This window comes from Otolemur garnettii, unplaced genomic scaffold (assembly GCF_000181295.1).
Source record: "Otolemur garnettii isolate 467f Iridium unplaced genomic scaffold, OtoGar3 scaffold00002, whole genome shotgun sequence".
NCBI classification, from domain to species: Eukaryota; Metazoa; Chordata; class Mammalia; order Primates; family Galagidae; genus Otolemur; species Otolemur garnettii.
In genome coordinates, this window is record NW_003852397.1 from 10,443,083 (window position 1) to 10,443,442 (window position 360).

Genomic DNA, 360 nt, shown 5'->3' on the forward strand with positions numbered 1-360 from the left:
GCAATATTCCCCTAAGTCAAAGCTCAATCCAGAGGAAGGACACAATTCTCTGCAATTCTATAAAGGCTGATAGAGGTAAGGAAGTGGCAGAAGAAAAGTTGGAAGCTGGCAGAGGTTGGTGCAAGAGGTTTAAGGAAAAAATCCTCTTTGTAACAGGAAAGAACAAGGTGAAGCTATAAGAGCTGATGGAGAAGCTATAGCAAGTTATCCAAAAAAATCTAGCTAAGTAAGAGATGCAGGTGGGGTGGCTACCCTAAAAAGTAGATTTTCAAGGCAGACAAAACAATCTTCTACCAGAAGAAAAATACTATGTAGGACTTGTATAGCTAGAGAGAAGTCAAAGCCTGACTTCAAACTGTT